The sequence below is a fragment of the Furipterus horrens genome, unplaced genomic scaffold, assembly GCF_987537825.1.
Source record: "Furipterus horrens unplaced genomic scaffold, mFurHor1.1.pri manual_scaffold_8, whole genome shotgun sequence".
Taxonomy (NCBI): domain Eukaryota; kingdom Metazoa; phylum Chordata; class Mammalia; order Chiroptera; family Furipteridae; genus Furipterus; species Furipterus horrens.
The window spans coordinates 31,069,823-31,077,184 of NW_028327178.1; the positions used below are offsets into that span (position 1 = coordinate 31,069,823).

Sequence of the window (7,362 nt, forward strand, 5' to 3'; positions counted from 1 at the left end):
TTGCCAGGAGAGTTTGATTATTGTGATTAGCTTAGATGGATCAGCTGAGGTGAAAAGAATTTGAGGACATCGACTACAAAGTTTACGGTAAAGTAGGTACATTTCAAAAATGAAGAAACAATCTCAGACATGTTAGATAACCAGCCAAGGTCAAAATTATAATAGGTGGGAAAGCCAAGATGTAAACTCAATTGATTTTTTAAGGCATTTTATTTATTTATTTTTAGAGAGAGGGGAAGGGAGGGAGAAAGAGAGGGAAGGAGACATTGATCGGCTGCCTCTTGCACACCCCCAACTGGGTACCTGGCCTGCAACCCAGGCATGTGCCCTGAATGGGAATCGAACTGGTGGCCTTTCAGTTCACAGGCTGGTGCTCAACCCACGGAGCCACACCAGACAGGGCTCAACTGACTTTAAAGCCCTTGTTCTTTGAACTACATGACTCTAGTGTCTTCTTGTTTGCTTTTCTACTTTGCAGTTTACCTATCCCTTCTAGTTTACGCTGTTTCTCTTGTGATAACAGATAGATACACTGCCCTGGCTCTTGCAACCTGAGTGGACCACGCAGGATCCTGAGTTCTATGCCCCATCTTGGGCTCCAGGCATGGAAGGGCAGGCCCAAACATAAAGAGCTCCTCACTGCTCTTAGAACTACTATTTCAGGCCTTTTTAAACAAAGTCCTTACTTTTAAAAGGCCTTTTAAGTATTTCTCACTTAACTTCATTGGTGGGATATCAATCTTCCACTTTCCTGAAATCTCTCCTGTCAAATCCAGCTGCTTGCAGAACTCCAAACATTCCTTCCATCATTAGATCTCCCTGTACTTATTCACACTGTTCAACCTAACTGGAGGTCTCTGACTAGATTTTGTGACCCTCCGAGTGGAAAAAACGAAAGGAACTTTTAAGGAACACACTGTTAATTGTGATTTGTAATAAGAGGTATATATTTTGTCTTTATTCCTGTTTCTGTTTCACAGAACTTCTAAAACTCTTGGAATTTCTTAAGTGATAAGAGCACTGGAAGCATTTTTGTTATACTATTTGGTCTTTTATCCTGGGTTCCTGAAATAGATTCAGAGCCATAAAAGTGAAAGGAATGTCTTGCTACTCATGATGATACAGAGAGAACTGATTAAGATCTCTGGGGAGAAGTAGGAGGGGGCCATAGGAGGAGTTTGCCAAGGCAATGGAAAGCAGTCTAGGATGGGATTGGCTGAGAAGCTGAATGCCTCCAGAGCCAATGGAAATAAAACGAGGGCTGGCTCTTGGGCTCAGGAGCTTTTCTGGCCCTTGACATGATGCTCTCAGGCTCCAGCTCTCTCTGGCTTTCAGGCTCTTCTTCCTCTAGGATGCCTGGATAATTGTGTTGCAGCTGCCTGCATTTCCCAACAGACTGTATGTATTTTGGATCAGAAGGAACTCTGATTCAGCTGGCCTGGCAAAGAGTGGTAGGTTTATTCTTTGTGTGTTCTAGAGCGAACAGGCTCTGAGTCAGAAGCCTGCCATTCTTCCACAATCGTGTAACTTTTGTGTATTATGTTGTTTTAGTTTGTAAACTAACCCTATAGAAACTGACAGGGGAAAAGCAAGGAGAACCCAAATGTTAGAGTCCAGCCTTAATTTATAGGCTTAAGTAATTAAAGCTGTGACTTGATAGGCTGAAGAGACTGCTTTTGAATAAAGACTCCTTTCCTTTATCACCAAACCTTTGCCTCTGGAATTTTGCCTATAGGATGGCGGCGGGCAGCAGCACCCCAACCTGCTGTTCACTAACAAAAACAAGCCCCTTTCAACCACACCTGAATTGATGCTATTGAGGTGACTTTTGGAAAGCTTCTAAGAATGAGGACTGGTTGCCAGGGAAACCAAGCATGATTAGAAGAATGGAACTTTCAGGATCCTCTATCCTAAACCTTCAGGAAAAGAGGGGCTAAAGGATGAATCAATTACCAAAGGCCATTGATTTAACTAATCCTGCCAATGTAATGAGGTCCCCATAAAACCCTAAAAGGGGGTTTGGAGAACTGCTGGGTTGGTCATCATGTGGAGGTGCTGGAAGGGTGGAGTGCCCAGGGAGACCATGGAAGCTTTGAGCCCTTTCCAACATACATAGTTCTATACATCTCTTTCATCTGGCTCTTCCTGAGGTATATGCACTTATAATAAACCAGGAATCTAGTAAGTATTCTTTTCTTGAGTTTTGTGAGCTACTCTGGTAAATTAATCAAACCTGATAAGGCTGTCATAGGAACCTCCAGTTTAACCTCAGAAGCACAGATGATGACCTCGACTTGTGATTGGCACATGAAGTGTGTGTGTGTGTGTGTGTGTGTGTGTGTGTGTGTTGCGAGGGGCGGGGTGAAGTCTTGGGACTAAGTACTGTTGAAATAAATGTCTAGGCCCAAGATGGAGCCACTCCTAACTGGGTGTCCCATCAGCAAAAACAAAACTTAGATAACTTTCGAGTCCCTGTAAATGCTCCATTTGACCAGAAACACAGTACGTATATCCAGCCAGGCAATCTCCATCTGCCAAGAACAAGATTTTCTTGTTCTAAATTAGGTTAGATATGCAACCTCAGCAATCAACTTAAGTCAAATATTTTTTCCTTATTTCCAGATTGACCTGCTAGCCTTGTAAGGAAAGCTCGACCTCCAAGCCAATTGTGCCCAGTTTCCATGTTGCCTGTTCTAACATTCTACGAAACTCACCTACTGCCCAAATAATCCTTGGGAAGAGTGCGTCACTGCTTGTGAGGCACTGCACTTCCTATCCACAGATTGTTGTCCTTTGAATAAAGAACATCAAACTGGTTATTAAATTGTTTTATTTTTGTCATTTGAAAGTTCTTAGCTTGTGGAGCTTGTGGGATCTGATGCTCTCTCCAGGGATGTGTCAAAATGGAGTAAAATTGTAGGACACACAGCTGGTGTCCCAGAATTGCTCGATGTGTGGAAAACCCACACATCTGGTATCAAGAGGTGAGGCAGTATTTTCAAAGAGTATTGAGAGTTAGGAGAAGACACACAGGAGTATGGCTTTTTTCTTTATAGAAGGGGTTTAAGCCCTTTTTGCTATTTCCTGGTTGAGTGACTTAGGACAGTTGCTTAAACCCTCTAAACCTCAGTTTCCTTCTTTGTAGACTGTGGATACTTGTACCTATTTCATAGGGTTATTCTCTGAGGAATCAGATTTTGTGACATAGCCAGACAACTAACAAGTACTTAATAAACGGGAAGTCCTTAACATTCCACTTCCTTCATGAGTTTTCTCTTATCTTTCCAAACTGAAGTGGTTATTCTTTCTCTGAACTGTCATAAAAATCACAACTAACACAATTGGTTTGATTATTAGCCAAGCAAAGTGTTGTGATAACTCTTCTCTTGCTGACTTAGACTATTTAAAGCACTTAAATATTTAACTTTCCAATTAGGTTATAAGCAACTTGCAATCTGCATTATGTAGCACAGTTTTGCCATTTGTTTAAAAAGAATACCCAGTGCAGAACTTTCTCTTCTTCAAGGATAGTTAACACTGCTTTAATAAATAGCAGTCATACTCAACTATGAGGCTCGCAATAGAAATACGCATAGGAAGAACATATACCCCTGTATTCCAAAGGATTGGAGGGGTCATTGTGAATAAGAACACGAACCCTTAATGCTATTCTGACATGGATGTAGCTAGTTCTGACTCTGAGATTCCCAGTGAATACAAGAGCATCCTTCTTAGCCCCCACTCCCCAGGTGGTCCTGGGCCACTGTTCCCATTTTAAGGTCCTTTTACCTGAATTTATAAAGATGACTTCTGCCTTGGTTCTTGTTGCAAAAGTTGTTTTCCTGGTATTCTGGAATTTCCTGGTATTCCAAGCATTTCACGTCAAGAATGGCATAATTTATTATTCTAATCAGGACCCTCTTGAGCATGAGAAGGGATGCTGTTTATACTTATATCAAGACCACAAGCACCACACAGTACTGTTCCAGGATAACTGTTAATACTTTTCCTGGTACTGGAGCTTTGTCTTGTACTTGCTTGTGTTCTCACTGAGTACCAAGAACCTATGAAACCCAGCTGGCTGGTGAGTGGATGTTGCCACCAAACACCAGATCTCCCAGACACTGATCACTTTACCTAAGGGCACTGTTCTTTGCCCTCCTTGCTGGACTTCTCTTGTCAGTTGAGTCAGACTCCCACCCTTTCCAAGGGTAGTGTGTTTGGCCAAGTCCTAATATTAGTGCTTGTTTTACTCTAAGAAAATAGTCATGCTTTCTGTGACAGGGCAAGTGCTGCTATTAATCCAACTATCTGGTTAAAGTACAAGCAGTCCTCAAGTAAAGGAATATAGATACAGGGTACTTTGCACTCACAGGACTTGGCCAGTGTCATTTGTGTTGTAATCTACAGCACTCTCAGCCCTGCACAAAAATAGGTCATTGGGTCAGAATACTTTTCTGAGTTCCAGCAAACCACATTGTCACATTGGTGGTGACTCCCAAAGTGGCTTTCCTCCCACCCCAGCTTATCTCCTGCCAAGTCATTGACTTTGGTTTCTCCAACTCCTAGTATGAGGCACCGCTTGGCACCAAAATATGTCCCAAGACATTTCTGGCTATTGTTATAATTTATCCTTTAGTTAAAAGCACTTTCTGTAGAAGGCCATGTTAAAAAGGCACATTGACTTGAAGGGAAAGAATGCCAACTATGACACATACAATGTCATTGTTTTTGGATCATCACAATACTGATATTTCAAAAGCCAGCACTTTTAAGGTGGGGTTTGCTAGACATTATTTGCCAAAGGGCTATCAGTGTAATTTCATCTCCTTGAGGGATTTCTGGTAAGTAGCAGGACAAGATTAGAAGAATCAAGTAAAAAAAAAAAAAAAATCTTCCTTGAAGTAATTCAGTTCCCTTTTCCTGGTCTATAGCTCCCTCCACTTCTGGAAATTAAGGTAAATTCAATTCAACAAGCATTTATTGAGGCCAGTTTTGTGCATGTGCCATACTTGGCACTGGTGATACCAAGAAGAAGACATAACTCAAGAATTATGTATTCCACAGATCTTGTTATTTGCCTCCATAAGTTGTTCTTATTTCATTAAAAAATTATACACACATGATTAGAAAAACAAAGGAATCATGCTAAAATTGATCTACCACCCCCGTACACCTACTGAAAAAAAATAAATTATACATGCCTCTTCCAAGGAAAATTGCTCAGTAGGTTGCAAGTGCATTCTAATTCTCTTCTAGAGATTCTTTTTCACTGTTGAGTCTCTGTATAAAGTAACTTAAGTGCAACTAGATTCACATTTTAGTAAATCCCACTGATTAGTCCTTCCTACCTCTTTTTTAGAAGCCTGAGAAAATACAAAGATAGTAGTATAGAGTATCACAGCTGTTTTCAGAAAACTGAAAAGCTGCCACTTGCATGACAGATGGACTCACTCTTCTTTTTTCCAAAGGGTACATGAGTCTGGGTAAGCACCCATGGGCACATTTAGAAAGAACATAAGAGCCTTATAATTATTAAGTTTCCTAAAAATAGAATGGGCTGCCTTGACAGGTAGTTGAATCCTTCTTACTAACTTTAAACAAAGCTGAAGCTAGACAATCTCTTGAAAGGGATGCTATAAAGATAAAGATACCTATATATTTCTTACAAGGCATCTATGACCTACGCCCAAGGAAGGAAGGGGTCCCTGAAAGATGCCGGGCCAGTTTGAACCCAACTGAATCTTTTGAAGACTTCCTTTTTTGCTGGCTTGTAAAATATTGAGTGTGAAAAAATAAAATAAAATAAAATACCTAGTATGAAATATTCATTGAATGAACTTTTTTCTCTTGGGACTGGAAGGAAGTTGATAAAACACAATGTTATGCATGTGATTACCCAGCTTTGCAAACTCTCAAGGAGGTGTTAACACTAGGATGGCTGATTGGGTCCACAGGCTTTGCCAACTTAGAAAACTCACATCTGTTTGGGGAATGACTCGCTTTAGGCTGCAATGCTGGTGCTTTAAAAAGAGAAACCGGGACATTATTCAGGCATTTAGAACAAAGTTTAAACCCAAACTGGGATCAGTGCCTGGGTATTCATCAACTTTGCAAACGAAAACAAAATAAAATTGAAAACAATCTGTTGAGATGAAGTAAGGAAAAGAGTCATAGGTACACTTACATGTTTGTGAAGATGTACTTTAATAATGTTGTTGCCTGTAATGTGCCATTATTGACGATTTAGATACAAGTTTGAAACCAACTAGACATTTTCTTCACAACTGCTTTAAACAAGACTGTATCGTTAATTTCAAAAATTGTTTGGATACCGTACAGCCTCCCAAGCATTTACTTGGCTCGTTCTTTGGAAAACTACCATTCTCAGACCCAGAACTTTAACTTACAAATAAATATTTCTCATAACTTGAGTTATTACAACTCATCCTTGTCTAATTTATAGAGTTGGCTCATCTACATAACAACTGTTCTTTTATGCCTCCTTTAAAAATCATAAGAATAGTTCGCATTTACTAAGCCTATATTCTGTGCAGGCATAGTTCTTCATATGTATTAACTTCAGAAAATCTGCTTAGAGGTACAAAACTTAAGAAGAATGACAGACCTTGTCCTTACATAAGCAATCCTGGTGTCAGTGTCATATTGCATAGCAACCATAGTCTTTGCTTTTCCTTTTTTTTAAGTTTTGTCTTTGTGTGTGTTTGTGTGTGTGTGGGTTCCTTGAGGGGATTGTCACACTTCACTGTATTTGAGCCTAATCTCAGAAGCTTCAGAAAAGAGAATTTAACTAAGACTCCTAAGACCCACTGTAGCAGAATCCCTGGAGCAGGGCCCAGGAGATTAAATTTTTAATAAGTGTCCCTCATAATTGTTATCAATATTAAGGTCTGAAAACCACTGCATGTCCCTGGGAATTCTTATCAATATTAAAATTGGAAAACCAATGCAGTGATCCCTCTTGAACTGCCTCAAGTATTGGTAGCCCCCATTTTGCTTTCTGCTTTTGCAGCCTTGCCCCTCTCAGGGCATTCCTCTTGTTTTTTCTCTCTTCACTGTGCCTCTGGCATTTCTACTCAGTTGCAGGTAAAATGGAGAGCCTGAATCATCATCCAGAGAAAACATATTTGAAGCCCCTTGTTTGTTCTTTTTTTTAAAAAGCCATATATTTCAGAAGAGGTAGAATAGAAAAAGCACAACCTAGGCATAGATGCTTTTTGTTAATAAGGTCAAGAGTCCAATGAAAGAAACAGAATGTCTAACAATCACTATAGCATACACATATGTCTTCAATATTCAAACCTAGACAATTTTATTTCTTGCTGATATCACCACAAGCAA

The 7,362-nt window shown here is 40.0% G+C and overlaps 1 long non-coding RNA gene across 1 annotated transcript; it reads left to right on the forward strand.

Moving 5' to 3' along the window:
* Positions 1–1,282: 1,282 nt before the first annotated feature.
* Positions 1,283–2,824, forward strand: LOC150002685 (uncharacterized). Its single transcript, XR_016512634.1, has 2 exons — positions 1,283–1,451; positions 2,623–2,824. It is a non-coding gene; the product is annotated as an uncharacterized LOC150002685 (long non-coding RNA).
* Positions 2,825–7,362: the final 4,538 nt, after the last annotated feature.